Genomic DNA, 14,517 nt, shown 5'->3' on the forward strand with positions numbered 1-14,517 from the left:
CTGCAGTATTTAATTTGGCACTCACACTCGCTGCCGCCTGCAGAAGTCAGATGGAAAAAGACATTCAACCTGTTTCTGATGAGAAAATAAATAGAAGATGTACAACAAATGATGCATTCACACAAAAGCCTTTCGCACAAACCTTCCAGTGAACCTTTTTCAGATTTAAAATAAAAACTGTTTCCCCAGTGTGTTCGTCTGGCCTCAATGCAAGAGGTAATATCCACAGCTAAGTGACAATTTACTCAGGCTGGAACACCAAATAATAGAAATGAGATTCGATTCAAGCAGAAAGAAAGGATGTGAAATTAAAAAATCCAAAGAAGATAGTCCATTATCTAATACTATTGGGTTTTACCTAACAGCACAGCACAGAGTTTTATCTCAAGTTTGCCATTCTAACTGGTTGAATTTTTTTTTACACCAGGAATCAGCAGCCTGACTGGAAATATTTTCAATCATTGTTTGTTCCGTAATCCTTTAGACATGTTTCAATTTAAAATATATCTCACCAGCACACAAAAAGGCGTGCATGAGTTATATAATTCAGGGAAAATATATTTACTGACGGATACATTACGCCTGGAATTCTTCCTCTTAAGGGATAAAGGATTGACTTTTGAGTTATATGTATTCTTTATTTAATAAATTAGTCATTCTAATTTTAAAATCATTTAGTTTAAAGATTTGGGCATACCAATACTTGGTAAGTTGCATTTAATGAAATTAGGAAGTAACCGCTGACCTAAACTGATCCGGTCGACAGTACCTATATCCTACTCAGAGTCACTGCTCACACTCCAAACTCCCTTTTGCACGGAAGACAGGAATTAAAAAAATCTATCTGATGATTACAGATATTAAGCAATTCTTTTCATGGTGTGTTATCATCTCTTCTAGGACAGTTATCAATGTGTGAGACAAAAACATTCAAAAGCCATTGGACAGTTCAATTACATTGCCCACCCATTTCCAGCAAGTCTCCATCTTGTTTGTTGCTGATTTGTTTGCCACATTCAAGCACTGTTTGTCAGATCTCTCTTCTATTCTTTTGATACTTAATTATTTCCTCTTTAAATCCCCCTACAAGCAAGTTCCTATTTAGGTCATGCTCCTACCTGCTTAATGACAGATTTAATTTCTCTCCTGTTGGTTGGGCTGTTAAATGCAATTGCCTTGCTGTCTGTTTAATATGAATGATAAAGCTTTCAGGAGGGAGTACTCTGGTCTGTTTCTTGTACCAGCAATGGTGCAGAAGTATTTATTCAGGTGGGAGAGTGACATGCAAGCCCTGCCTATCTGCCTTCACCAAAATTAAATCCCAAGTGCGAATGCCTGTAGTCAGACCACTCGCCCAGCTGACAATTGAGGCTCCTAAGTGGCCTATTAATGAATGCTTATGGGCCTCATTCAACTGCTGCCAGTATTAAGCCAGCTGTGGGCAGGTCTGTCACCACGCGACAAGCACAATGAGTAAAATTATGCTGGGCACTTATGGTCTTGTGGAGGTAGTCCCTCATTTAAAAGCATTCATTTGCCTGATCAAGGGATCTACCATGGGGGTTGGGGAGGCCAGCTGAGTGCCACCCTCATGCTGTTGGTGCACATCCCCCATAACCCCTACACTATGAAACCCCTGCTGTCACGACTTGAAATGATTGGGCACAGTCAACATGGATTTAATGGAAAATCATGTTTGACAAATAGTTTGGAATTTTCTGCGGATGTTACTAACAAACCTGATAAAGGAGAGTCAACGGACAGAATATATTTGAATTTACAGAAGGCTTTTGATAAGAACCCCCACAGGAGGTTGATTAGCAAAAGAAAATACGTGGGATAGAAGACAATACAATGACATGGGCTAAGGATTGACCAACTAGCAGGGGACAGAGAGTTGGGACAAATGGATCATTCTTATGTTGGTGAGCTGTGGTTAGTGGGATACCACAAGCATTAGTCCAAAGGCTCCAACTGTTCACAATATTTATGAATGATTTGGATGTGCAGCACGGTGGTACACTGCTTCATAGCACCAGTGAACTGGGTTCAATTCCCACCTTGGGTCACTGTCTGTGCGGAGTCTGCACGTTCTTCCCATGTCTGCATGGGTTTCCTCCGGGTGCTCTGGTTTCCTCTCACAGTCCAAAAATGTGCAAGTTGGGTTGATTGGCCATGGCTATATTGCCCCTCAGTTTCAAGGAGAATGGCAGGGTAACTACACTGAATTATGGAAATAGGGACTGGGAGGGATTGTTGTCGGTGCAGATTTGATGTGTTGAATGGCCTGCTTCTGCACTGTAGGGATTCTATGAGGGATTCTACTTGGGGACCAAATGTAATATTTCTAAGTTTGCAGATGATATGAAGCTAGGTGGGAATGCATGTTGTGAAGAAGATGTAAAGCGTCTACAGGAAGATTTGGACAGACTTTGTGAGTAGGCAAGAACATGGTATAAAGAATATAATGTGGATAAATGTGAAGTAATCCAATTTGATAGAAGGAACGGAAGTGCAGAGTATTTCCTAAATAGTAAGAAATTCAAAAGTGCATATGTAGGGACCTGGGTGCCCTTGTCCATAAGTCACTGAAGACTAACATGCAGGAGCAGCAAGCTATTCAGAAGGCGAATGGAGTGTTGGCCTTTATCACAAGAGGATTTGAATATAGGAGTAGTGAATTCTTGCTTCAATTATATAGAAGCTTAGACCACACCTGGAGTATTAAGTGCAGTTTTGGTCTCTTTACCTCAGAAAGAATATTATTGCCTTGAAGGGAGTGCAAGCTTTGCCAGACTTGTTCTGGGGATGGTGGGAGTGTCTTACGAAGAGAGATTGGGCAAATTGGGCCTGTATTCTCCAGATTGTTGAAGAATCAGAGGTGATATTATTCAAACCTAAAACATATTTAAAGGGATAGACAGGGTAAATGCAGGCAAGATGTTTCCCTTAGTTTGGGAGTCTAAAACCAGCAGGCACAATTTCATTATACAACCACCGTCCCCATCCCCTCCCCTGAGTCAGCTGGACAATGAGAGATTTGGGGAAGAAGAGTAACAATACATGTTGCTACACCAAGCAGAAATAAAGGACTGTTCATGGATTCATCACCAAACAGAGTGCTGGTGAGGATGGACACCTTATTCAAAGAAATAAGGCTTGTGGAGAGTTAAAGACTATGGAGACAAAAAGCCTTCCCACCCTGGATATAATTGAGCAGAGGCAAGAAGGTGATGGGATCCCCATCCGGCATCCTTCTGCCCAATGAAATGCCCCACCTCCAAACTGGCCACCAGGGTATTAAATTCTGCCCAGAATGTGGGACGTCACGTAAAAAAAACCATAAGGATAGAAAATTAACATAGTTAAATACTGGGTCATGAGTCAAACCTATATTTTAGATCAGAACAATAAGAACATAAGAACATAAGAAATAGGAGCAGGAGTAGGCCATCTAGCCCTTCGAGCCTGCCCCGCCATTCAATAAGATCATGGCTGATCTGTTGTGGCTCAGTTCCACTTTCCCGCCCTCTCCCCATAACCCTTAATCCCCTCTCTTATCAAGAACCCATCAACCCGCTTCTTAAAAATATTTAGCGAGGCAGCCTCCACCATTTCAACGGGCAGAGAATTCCAGAGATTCACCACCCTTTGAGTGAAGAAGTTCCTCCTCAACTCCGTTCTAAACCACCTCCCCTTTATCTTGAGGCTGTGCCCCCTAGTCCTACTGTCTTTTTTGAGCGGGAAGAGTCTCTCCACCTCTATCCTATCCATCCCATTCATCATCTTATACGTCTCAATGAGATCTCCCCTCATTCTTCTAAACTCTAACGAGTACAAGCCTAGTTTATTCAGCCTCTCCTCATAGCTCAATCCCCTCAACTCCGGTATCAGCCTAGTAAACCTCCTCTGCACTCCCTCCAGGGCCAAAATATCCTTGCACAGGTGCAGCGCCCAAAACTGCACACAGTACTCCAGCTGCGGCCTCACCAATGCCCTATACAGCTGCAGCAAGACCTCCCTACTTTTATATTCAATCCCCCTCATTAATGCCAATATATTGGCATTAATGGCAGAATTAAATTTCATTGCACGATTTCAGCCGTAGCTCAATAGTAAGATTCTAGCCTCTGAGTCCGGAAATTGTGAGAATTTCACATCGTAGCCTTGAGATTTGAGCACAACATTTTGGCTAATGCTCCAATATCGCACTGAGGGAGCATCAGAGGGACTGTCTTTTGGATGAAATGATAAATTGAAGGCTATGCCATCTCTGGAGGACTAAAAAGAGGACATAGCATTATGTTAAACAAATACTGGTCAATATTTATTTTTTGACCAACATTATTACAAACTGGCCATTATCACATTTTGTGAGAGCTTGCTATACCCAGAGCAGCTGTAGCATTTCTGATACAGCAGTGGCCACATGTTATTGGCTGCAAAATGTGTTGAGATGTCCCAAGGTGCTATGTAAATGCACCTTGGGACCTATTTCCTCTTTCTCCACAATTTAGCTATTTATATAACTCTAGTCATATAAATATATTTACTAATATAAAGAAAAGATTTCATTGGAGGCTGGAATGAACTCCCTGACCAAGTGGTGGAGGCAGGTTAGATCGAGGTACTTAAAAGGGAATTGGATTCCTATCTGAAAAGAAAGAATGTGCAAGGTTATGGGGATAAGGCAGGGGAGCGGGACAATGTTGAGTGCTCTTTCAGAAAACCAGCGCAGATCCAATGGACCGAATGGTCCTGCGCTGCACTGTAAAGATTCTGTGGAACCTGAACAGTATTAAGGGAAATTCACTCTCTTTCATAAGCTGAAATTTCTTTGGAAGTCATGGGTCACGTTTATGTCAGATTGAGATTCCACACCGAACAAGCTCTGATGGAAGATAACAGCAAAGGACAGAATCCAATGTTTCTAAGATTGCAATAAGCCATCAGAGACAGAAGTCCCTTCACCAAAATCACTTTATTTATAACTCTAACAGCAGTACACAGAGGCTGGAATTTTACCGGCATGCCAGCCCCAATGCCAGGGGTGGGCTCGGCTTGGAAAACAGCATTCTCCGTTGGCCTCCGGCAGGATCATGCGAAACTTGGGCAGACGTGCCGGTAAAATTCTGCCCAGTTAGCAATCTATCTCCGGGGGTGTCAGGGGAACTGACACACCCGATTAAATACAAGGCAAAGACTCTCTGATTAGGCCCTCAATTGGATCCTTAATCAGGGAGTTCATACTCCAATAGGCCAACTTCAATGGCCTGATTGAAGTCATTACAAAGATCCAATAGGTTTTTCACCCCCAGCTGTATTATGCCTGATTACACTAATGGCTATTTGGGACTGTGCCTATGGCCAACCACGATAAAGACAAAAGAGATACACTCAAATATTATTAAAGCTGGCATCATTGCATAGAAAATGGAGGTGTACATTTTCATCAGGTGTACTTGAGGCCGACTTTAAATTTATTTGAAGTTATAATGTAACATGGACCTCTAACAAAGAACCTGGCAGACTGAAGTCTGAAATACCATACTCTGCTGATCTTCAATTACAGGCAGTGATATCTGAGGATGCACTCATTTATAATTTACATGAATCCAGTCCAAGGAAATGCCGATTAAGCTTCAGACTGAAAAAAATCAACAGGTCAGAATAGAACCTCTGGCACCAACACTGTCTCCTACCCCCACCACTCCCCCCTGCCCTCCCCCAACCCCTCACTCCAACACCACCACCCCTCCCCCATCAGCTCATTCCCTCTAATTAAAGCCTGTGCTTTTGAGTTCTGAGTATTCTTTTCTATTTCTGTTTCGTGAAGCACTTGATTTAAAGAAGTTGCTGGAGGTCACTGTAAATTTGCTATCCGTGTAATTTGTATTCTGAGATGGTTAGGAGGAACAAATTGGCGCACAGCATGCAATCCAGAAACTGAAATATGGGCAATTTCATGCTGACGGATTTTCATTTTCATCATAAATACTGGTATTGTTTTACACTCCTGTGAATTTGCTAACAAACTGAAGTTCTGAAAAGTTAACACATTAAAACAGCCATTGCTAGTGTTGGTGGGAAGGCTTCCAAATGTCTGCTTCCCAGCACGAAGAATGGCACTGTCACTGGATATAAAACTATTGCTGCTCTCAGTGTAGGATGACTTGCATGACCATCCTTGCATGTCAAAGTTAGGTGGAAATGTTAACCTATATCTCATAATAACTGACTTCCCAAGCAGAAAACATGAATCTTTCTCTATTTATCAAATCAAAATTGTTCATAGTTACAAAAACCTCGATTGAATTTCCATGTCACATTCCCTGCTCCATAGAAAGTAAGCCCAGTATCTCGTGTCTCTTCCTTGTCTCCTATCCCAATATTGTTATCATCAATTTAACTTTTAGGGGGGGAATCTTTCTGTCCCATTTGCCACAGGAATCGTAGCTGGCAGTGAAACAAACCATGCAAAGGGTCGTTGGCCTCGGGCGGGATTTTCCCTTTTGGGGCGAGCGTGGCCAGAAAATCCCATGCTTTGCATTCTAACAAATAAGCACCAAAATAATGCAGAGTACTCCATAGCCTAACTATTTTTTTGCACACTGTTAAGACCCCTTTATTCCATTGTTTTATGCCTAAATTCACCAAACCCAAAATGCCAAGGTCTTTTTCTCCCTTTTCTTTTTTTCCCTGCACTTTCATTTCTAGGGAATTAGGTATTTAAATTATCCATCTCTTTGTTCATCTGCGTCTTTCAATGTCTGTCTACTGAGCCTATACTTCCTTCCCTTCCTTGCTTGGCCTCCCAGAGTATACAGAGTACATTTTCCCACATTTGCCTCTCAGCTATCCAGTCTGGGATTAGCAGGGTAAATTTGTGAGGTTACAGGGATAGGGCCTGGTTGGGACTGTTATCAGTGCTGGCTGGATGGGCTGAATGGCCTCCTTCTGCACTGTCAGGCTTCTGTGATTCTATCCAGAATTTATCCTCAGCTATTTTTCAATTGAGTTCTCAATTTGACAAGAATTAAATGTGTACCATTAGAATCAACATTGTGGTCCCTCTGTCCAAGTGCAAGCCACATATATATTGAAAACAGTTTGGACCTATGTATATATGTTTGTACATATGTATGTTTGTATGTATGTTCATGTATAACCATTGGGCTGTACCACTATCAACCTTCTCTAATTATTCACATAAGCTCGAGCAGAAAATTGGATTCAGTTCACCGAATTGCTGGTTAGCCTCCCTTCAATACTCTGGCTAAAAAGCCTCAATCATGTTTGTAGTGAAAAACAGACTTTCTGATATACCCTTATTCTGGTGATGTTTGTTCTAGTGATGAAGTGGCTAACTGTGGCCAACAAAGCATCAGTCAGTTGCAGAAGGGCTGACATTGCAATATCTCCTGCGATGAATGAATCCAAGGCATAACAATTCAAGTCTGGGGAGCCCAGACCTAGATTTTGATTGTAGATTTCCTTCCATGGAAATATGTATCATAGGCAATGCCAGTAGGAACCAACAGAAGGTATCAATCTCCATACTTCTGGTCAATTATGTCCCAATTATGTCAAAAGGATTCCTTTTTTTTAAACAATAGTTTAGCACAAATTTGAGTATATGTACAGTCTTAATCTAAAACTGAATTTTCCTATTTAACAAAAGTCAAAGGCTAAATTCAATGGCGAGACAAAACAGAAGTAGACTTGTAATTAGGCTCAATTTGGATGCTACAGACAGCATTTGAAGGCCAAAATGGTATCCGTACCACACGCACAGTTCTATCGTCAATCGTGCCAGACATCATGGGCTGAATTTTCAGGACCCCTCCTCAGGAGCAAGATGGAGGTAGGCCATTGAAATTACCAGCGTGAGTTGGCATACCAGTTGCAGACTGACGTTCCTGGCACTGGACATTTTTGAGGAGACTTGTTCAGGTTCCAGGGAGGCTGCTTGTCCCCACAAGACAACTGGGTTCATTAACAGCCTTGTTAAAGATGAGCTTAGGCTTAGATTTTCCACTTGTCCTCCAGTTTCTGAACATGACAGGGGCAGGTCAACTGCTTGAAGGTGGGCAGACTGAGGCCAACATGCTTGGTCGGCCTACATGCCCTCTTCTTCTTGGCTGGGTAGGGGTGCAGCCAAATGCCACACTGTTGAGGGGCTCCCACAGTGATGGCCAGGATTTTTTTTCTCTGTTTTATCAATTACAGATTTTAGAAAGAGGCTGAGAGGGGAACCTTTTTGCTGATGTACCTACCCAGTTAATCACTCTGCGCTGCAGCCAGGCATTGCTCTGCAAATGGAAGGCCTGTGATTGGCTCTTCAGCTTTGAGAAGTTGCCAGTTGGCATTAATTTGATAGCAAACCTGTCCTTACGCCAGTTAAGGCACACCCACATGAAAAATGGAACTTGTATCAATTCCTGCCACAGGTGGGCTTCTGACACTAAAACAAAACTAGCTTTGGTTTTCCACCTCTATTGTGAAGACCCAGCCCCATACTGGTGAAGGTATTTCAGTGTAACTAACGTCCACTGTAAGAATGCAAGTGGGTTAATCCTGACATCAATCAGCCGGCAATTCTGATTTGACTTTGGTGCTGCCATTTTGGAGCTCAGCTGTATAGCTGACATCCTCTCTTAACCTCACAGAGCTGAATGCACATTAGATAGATGCAGGACTCACCAGCTCTTTTTAAAAGGATTATCAATCCTTACAGGTCAGCTGGTGATTGATTTCTGCTGGCCATTGAGCTGCTGTGATTATTCGAGAAATGTTTTCCACAATTGTTTCAAGTTGGAAAAACCGACAGGGAATGGTGTGGTAAATATTGAAGGATTTTTTTTTAACTTCAATGCACTAATTAGTTGCTCCCAGAGATATTGCAGGGGGTGGCGTAGCAGTATTTTCACTGGACCGGTAATCAAGAGACTCAGGGTAATGTTCTGCAGATCCAGGTTCAAATTTCACCATCTGATGTGAATTCAATAAAGTTCAGGAATTAAAAGTCTAATGATCATGAAACCATTGTTGACAAAGATGATAGATGTGGGGAAGGCACTGGATGTTGTATGCATGAACTTCAGTAAAGCCTTTGACCAGGTACCTCATGGTAGACTGGTCTGAGAGGTGAAGTCACACCGGGTTCAAAGAGCTGGAAAGATGGATACAGAACTGGCTTGGCCATCGAAGACATAGGGTAGCAGTAGAGGGGTGCTTTTCTGAATGGAAGGCTATGACTAGTGGTGTTCCACAGCGATCAGCTCTGGGACCTTTATTGTTCATCGTACATAAAATGATTTGGAGGAAATGTAGCTGGTCTCATTAGTAAGTTTGCAGACAACACAAAAATTGGTGGAGTTACAGATAGTGAAGAGGATTGTCAGAGGATACAGCAAGGTAAAGTCTCCAGTTGGAGATTTGGGTGGAGAAATGGCAGATGGAGTTTAATCTGGACAAATGTGAGGTAATGCATTTTGGCAGGTCCAATGCATGTAGGAATTATACAGTAAATGGTAGAACTCTTAGGAGTATTGACAGGCAGGGAGATCTGGACGTACATGTCAACCAATCACTGAAAGTGGCAAAACAGGTGGATAAGGTAGTCAAGAAAGCATATGGCATGCTTGCCTTCATCAGTCAGGGCACTGAGTATAAAAATTGGCAGGTCATGCTGTAGCTGTACAGAACATTCATTAGACCTCACTTGGAATATGATATATAATTCTAGTCGTCACACTACCAGAAGGACGTGGATGCTTTGGAGAGGGTACAGATGAGGCTTACCAAAATGTTGCCTGGAGGATATTAGCTCTGAGAAGAGGTTGGATAAACTCGGTTTGTTCTCACTGGAAGGTGGAGGTTGACGGGTGACCTGATAGAGGTTTACAAGATTATGAGTGGAATGTAGAGTGGATAGTCAGATGCTGTTTTCTAGGGTAGAAGAATCAAGTACTAGGGGATATAGGTTTACAATGCGTGGGGAAAAGTTTAGAGGAGATGTGCAAGGCAAGTTTTTTTAAAGAGGGTGGTGAATGTCTGGAACAGGTACAATCGCGGCATTTAAGGGGCATCTAGACGATTACATGAATAGGATGGGAATGGAAGTTTAGGTAGGCACCATGGTCAGCGCAGGCTTGGAGGGCTGAAGGGCCTGTCTCTGTGCTGTACTATTCCTTGTTCTTTGATTGTTGTAAAATTCCATCTGATTTACTAATGCTCTTTGGGGGATGAAATCTTCCATCTTTATCTGGTCTGGCCTACATGTGATTCCAGATCCACAGCAAAGTAGTTGACTCTTAAATGTAATCTGAAATGGTTTAGCAAGCCACTCAGTTTCAGGGCAATTAGGGATTGGCAATAGCTGTTGGCCCAGCTGCAGTGCCCACACCCCATGAATGAGAAGGAGGCAAGAGTTATTGCCTCTAGACTATTAATCCAGAAACTCAGCTAATGTTCTGGAGACCCAGGTTCAAATTCTGCCACGGCAGTTGGTGGAACTTGAATTCAATTAAAAATATCTGGAGTTAAGAATCTACCGATAACGATGAAATCATTGTCGATGGTTGGAAAATCCCATCTGGTTCACTAATACCCTTAAGGAAAGGAAATCTGCCATCCTTACCTGATCTGGCCTACACGTGACTCCAGAGCCACAATAATATGGTTGACTCAGGCAACTCGGTGGCATAGTGGTTAGCACTGCTGCCTCACAGCACCAGGGACCTGGGTTCAATTCTGGCCTCGGGTCACTATCTGTGTGGAGTTTGCACATTCTCCCCTTGTCTGCATGGGTTTCCCCTGGGTGCTCCGGTTTCTTCTCATGTTTCTTCCCAGATGTGCGGGTTAGGTCGATTGGCCATGGTAAGTTGATTGTACTATCAGGTGATTAGCAGAGGTTATGGGAATAGGGCCTGTGTGAGATTGTACAGACTTGATGGGCTGAATGGCCTCCTTCTGCACTGTAGGGATTCGATGAAGTTAAAAAAAAGTAACTTTTCCCAAATAGCACATGACTGTGAGATTGAGCAGAGATCAGACAGAGAAGAACAAGCTGGTACAAGAGGTACAGGAGTAAAGATGGCAGAGCCTGGACAGCCACTGCACAGGTTGTCTGTGAAGAACTCATCCGAATGTGATACCAGTAACTGCAAACCCAATTCCGTATATACCAACAATCCTACACCTTCACTTTGTTTTGTCACTGGCTATCACATCATTGCCCTGGCCACAATGTGCAAATAAAGCTACCACAGAATCGAAATTCCAATAACATCACACCATATTGCATGCAAATAGCACCCAATTGCCCTATGCATTCTCTTATTGCCTGTACCAGTGCTCCTTCACAGTGCTATCCCTGGGTAGTTACAGTAAGGTTTGTGGAAGACTCAATGGAGGATACTATGGATGACATTGGAGAATAACAGCTCTGGACCTAGAAAGCATGTCCTCAGACAGCACCATCTTGGTCATTGCTGCCTACATTTGGCTGCTGGCTATCAGACAACAGCAAGGGCACTGGTAGATTGGCTATGAGGGAGGCAGAAATGCTGTCATCCTGAGAGAGGAGAGCATGTTCATTCTCCATGAAGCCACTGCCATTGTTCCAGAGCACCAACTCAGCCATCTTAGTCATCTGATGGGAGGACTAATTGCTGGACTGCTACAATACTCTGCAATCCCCTTTGATTCCTGGTATCCACCAGGTACCATACGGAGCTTGCATGGCTGCAAACTGACCCGCATGACTTCAGTCTAAGCTTCTACCGTAGCACTAAGATGTTGAGTGGCCAGTGCTTATGCTGCAATGGAAGCTGAGATATTGATAACCAGATGCTGCATCATGATTGTATTCATAATTATCCCAATGGAGTTGGCCATCACTTCCACGTTGCAAAGGTTGGGTTGCAAACTCTCCGCAAAGCCCTAATTTGGTTCCAGACTCCTCCTTGCTCCTTGACACTGACTGCAGGCTTTCTGACAGGAAGGGAGATGGAAAATGTGAACGGTAGGCATGAACTTGACTGATTAAGATCGGTGGTGAGCGATGGAGGTGTGAGAAATTGAAGAGTGTGTGAAGCTAGTAGTCTAGTTTGTCATTGACGTTGACCACTTATACGAAATCATAGATCCTCTGGCAACACTGCATCAGTTCCATATAACTTTATTTCTGACATTAGCCTCCACGGCTATCTGCTCCCACTGCCTTTGACCACAGCCGCAATTTTACTGTCCCGCCCGCCACGGGAATCATGAGGGAAGGACAATGAATAGGTCCATTGACCTTAATCGAGATTTTATAGTTTCTCAACAAGAGATGTCTGAAAGGTTTCTTTTCCATGTCTCCTCCATTCCCAAATGCCCTGTAGATTTCTCTCCTATTTTCTATCTCCACCAGGTCTCCTATGCAGCATCCGAAAACCACGGAACCCATGCTCTCTCATATTGTGCCATCCATCAACTTCTCCCGTTTGAAATTGACCTCCTATGTAAATAACCAGCACCTGTTCCAGCTGCAAGCAGCTTCCCTTTTAAAAATGCAGACACGCTGGAAGTAACGCCGGGGAGGTACAATTTGGGGCCCCCTGCTGATGTGTGCGGCCAATTAATAGTGCAGTTAGTGCTGACTGCATACAAAAATCACTCTAATGAAAGGCAGCATGAAGTTGGCATGCTGCCTACATTTCAATCAATGAGTACAGGTTCACAGTTTATCAGGGTTCCTGCATCAATTTGTGCACTATCCGAATTAACAGCGCAAGACAAGGAAATCATAAAGCCAAATAATCTCTAATATCCATCTTCTGAATCAGAGTATAGAAGTTTGCACTATGTAACTAATTGTTATTAATATTTTTGTCTTTTTCACCTATGCTGGTAGCTCATTATTCTATTAAGTTCATTCAACTGTTTAATTTCAGTTTGGTTATAATTAAATGTTAATAACACTCAGTAGTGCTCTTATTGGCATTCAACGTGGAAAATAATACCTTGGCACGAGAATGATCAGTTGATTAATTTACCATGGTTAATGACAGAGGTGCTGTAATCTCCAAATAAGCTGAAAGGTCTTGGCTTCAGTAGCAAGGAATACATATGAAACAAGAGATTTAACTAAATAAGTACCAAAAAGTCAGTGTTGACTTCAGTGGTTTGGATTCAAAAATACCTTGCAAATTGTATTACTGTACACCATTCCATTATTTAAGAAAGAGATCTGTTCATGTCAACTCTTCAAATTTCTTTGCTTTGAAGATGTAAGATTTTTTTCCCTTCCACTAGGACTACTCTGTGGAGGTCAGCTGCTTCACCAAAGGAATGGAAGAAACATAGATCACACACATGATGATCCGTGCCCATTTCCAAAGCATTAAACGTACACATAAGCCAAAAATGTGTCAGGGTCAGGATAAAGGCATTCATTATGTGCCTTTCACCATATTAGTATAGGCAATAAAATAGGTGTCCAGGATCTATCTGGAATGTCAGGGTCTTGGTCTGTGCCTTTGTAATATTGGTCTGTCATGACTGCAGCTATATTGCAATATTGACTACGTTATGAGTCGGCGTGATCAAGAACAAGGTTTGTGTTACGAGACCAATTCACGTCAGTAAGATGATGTGAATCAAATTTTAGGCCAGTACCTTGATTAATTATTTTCATTAACATCCCATAGTCAGTTTTCATTCACACAGATGAATGCCACGAATTAAGTTGCTTACCTGTCACTGGTAGTGCCAGAGGTACCCCTCCACAAGGGTGCCGTGGCTGCTTGATCCATTTCTAATTTAAGATTTCAAAAAGTTGGAGAGAAATGCTTCTGTCCCGGGATAGCCTCTCCCCCACTTACCTGCTGCTTCTTTCAAGCTTCAGGTTGTCTTACTGGCAGTCCAACTTCAAGAGTCTGCCCTTCTTCATGAAATGGTAAGCCTATCCTTTGGCCATTAATTGGCCAAATTTGGTAAATTCTCAGGTGACTGACCGCTCCCATTTGTCTGCTGCCCTTGTCTTTTCAGGTGGAAGAGAAGGTTGGTTTTGAAGATGTTGTTGAAGGAGCCTAAGTGAGTTGTTGTACAGAATTTTGTGCATGGTATACACTGTTGAAATTGTGGGCGGTGGTGGAGGAAATGAATGTTTAAGGTGGTGAATGCAGATAAGATCAAACTTTGTCCTGGATGGTGTTGAGTTTCTTGAGTATTATTGGAGCTGCACTCAACCACATAAGTGCAAAATCCATCAAACTCCTGACTTGTGCCTTGTGTAATAAGAAGTCTCACAACACTAGGTTAAAGTCCAATCAGTTTATTTGATAATAAACCCACAAGCTTTCGGGGTTTGCCCCTTCGTCAGTGAGTGGAGAGTGACGAAGGGGCAAACCCCAAAAGCTTGTGGGATTACTATCAAATAAATCCATTGGACTTTAACCTGGTGTTGTGAAACTTCTGACTGTGTTTACCCCAGTCCAACGCTGGCATCTCCACGTTGTGTGGCCAGGC

At 42.6% G+C, this 14,517-nt stretch overlaps 1 protein-coding gene across 1 annotated transcript in view; it reads right to left on the reverse strand.

The window, feature by feature from the left end:
* LOC145350926 (coiled-coil domain-containing protein 85A-like) overlaps window positions 1–14,517 on the reverse strand; it is a 610,627-nt gene that overhangs the window by 45,658 nt on the left and 550,452 nt on the right. The window lies entirely within an intron of this gene.

This window comes from Carcharhinus amblyrhynchos, chromosome 12, assembly GCF_965287045.1.
Source record: "Carcharhinus amblyrhynchos chromosome 12, sCarAmb.v2.hapA, whole genome shotgun sequence".
Taxonomy (NCBI): domain Eukaryota; kingdom Metazoa; phylum Chordata; class Chondrichthyes; order Carcharhiniformes; family Carcharhinidae; genus Carcharhinus; species Carcharhinus amblyrhynchos.